This window comes from Sorex araneus, chromosome 2 (assembly GCF_027595985.1).
Source record: "Sorex araneus isolate mSorAra2 chromosome 2, mSorAra2.pri, whole genome shotgun sequence".
In the NCBI taxonomy this organism is placed as follows: domain Eukaryota; kingdom Metazoa; phylum Chordata; class Mammalia; order Eulipotyphla; family Soricidae; genus Sorex; species Sorex araneus.
The window spans coordinates 6,280,288-6,282,268 of record NC_073303.1 but is presented as its reverse complement, the minus strand read 5'-3'; the positions used below and the strand labels follow the sequence as shown (position 1 = coordinate 6,282,268).

The 1,981-nt window shown below is 43.2% G+C and overlaps 1 pseudogene; it reads right to left on the bottom strand.

Annotated features, from left to right (window-relative positions):
• Positions 1–585: 585 nt before the first annotated feature.
• On the bottom strand, positions 586–1,527 carry LOC129402468 (olfactory receptor 2W1-like; annotated as a pseudogene).
• Positions 1,528–1,981: the final 454 nt, after the last annotated feature.

Genomic DNA, 1,981 nt, shown 5'->3' with positions numbered 1-1,981 from the left:
GGAGGAGAAGGAGAAGGAGAAATAGGTAGAGGAGGAGGAGATGGAGGTGGAAGAGGGGGAACAAGAGTAGAAGATAGAGAAGGAGGAGAAGGAGAAGGAGAAGGAGGTATAAGAGCAGGAAGAAGAGGAGGAGAAGGACAAAAAGAGGAGAAGGAGAGGGAGAAGGAACAGGAGAAGAAGAAGAAGAAGAAGAAGAAGAAGAAGAAGAAGAAGAAGAAGAAGAAGAAGAAGAAGAAGAAGAAGAAGAAGAAAAGAGAAAAGGAAGGAGAAGAAGAAGAAGGAAGGAGAAGAAGAAGGAGGAGGAGGAGGGGAAGAAGGAGTAGGAGGAGAAGTGGAAGGAGAAAGGAGAAGGAGGAGGAGGAGGAGAAGAAGAAGAACAAGAAGAAGGAGGAGTAGGAGGAGTAGGAGGAGGAGTAGGAGGAGGAAGGAGGAGGAGGAGGAAGAAGAGGAGGAGGAGGTGAAGAAGAAGAAAAAAAAAGAAAGAGGAGGAGGAGAAGAATGTTCTTTGTATAAACAAAACACCATCTTCTGTAGGTCAATGATATTTCCTGGTTTCTCTACACTCTGAATTTTTAAATATATAACTCAAAGAACTGCTGAGCATTTCTTTGCAAACAGCAGCCTCTTCACTGCACTCTTGACATCTTTGTTTCTTAGAGTGTAGATCAGAGGGTTGAGGCTGGGGGTGATGATGGAGTAGAAGAGAGTCAGGAACTTCTCTTGGGACTTACTGTTATTCTGTGGTTTCATGTACATAGAAATGGCTGTTCCATAAAAGAGAGTCACCACGGTGAGGTGGGAGCCGCAGGTATTGAGGATTTTTCTCCATCTTCCTGCGGACTTGATCCTCATCACAGCACGAGTGATGATGCCATAAGATATGAGAATCAGTGACAATGGCACTAGAAAATATATCACTCCAAGAGAAAAGACCACAGTCTCAACCACTTTTGAAGAAGCACAAGCCATCTTGATCAACGCTGGCATCTCACAGAAAAAATTATCCACTTCTCGGTGCCCACATCTTGGCAGCATCAAAGTCAAAGTGGAGATAACTGTGGCACAGCCAAGAGTAATTAATCAGGCAGCCAGCACCATCCTGTGGCAGAGCTGAGGGTTCATTATCACCGTGTAGTGCAGAGGCTGGCACACAGCTGCATAGCGGTCATAGGCCATCACAGCCAAGAGCAGACACTCTGTGGCGCCCAGGTCCAGGGCAAAGAAGAGCTGGAGCACACACCCTCCGTATGTGATCAACTTTTTTTGACCCCATATATTTACCAGCATCTGGGGGACAATGGTAGTTGTACAGCAGAGATCCAAAAGCGACAGGTTGGAGAGGAAGAAGTACATGGGCGTGTGGAGCTGGGGGTCCAGGTAAGACACCAGGATGATGGTCGAGTTTCCCACCAGAGTCACGAGATAGGAGAGGAAGACCACCACGGAGATGATGCGTTCTACTTGGGGTCTGTCAGAAAACCCCAGAAGGATAAAGTCTGTCCCGTAACTCCCATTGTTTACGTCCATTCTTCTTTAGGAAGCGAGGAGATAATACCATGTTAGCAACAAAAGTAACAGCAAAATATGCCAACTTCGGTTATACAAAAATCTCTATAGACTCTTATAGATACCCAAGACTCACTAATTTTACTATTTTCTCATATGAAACAAGACTTTAAGCATGTATCCTGAGTTCAGAGCCCCAGCCTCTCCATATTTAAGTCATGTATGATTGTAAACCACTGAAAAGGCTCAATATACTATATTATCCATGATCTATGTATTATGATGATACACTATATCTAGAAATATCTATATCTGTTGAATCATTTTAAGAACGAGATATATTCTAAATTACTCAGCTAAAATGTATCTAATTTAAGAGGTGTTAGGTTACAATGTATGGATAGCAACATTTTTGTTGGCATCTACTACCTGACTAACAAAATTAGCAAGGCTAATTCAATAAAAAGAGTTAACA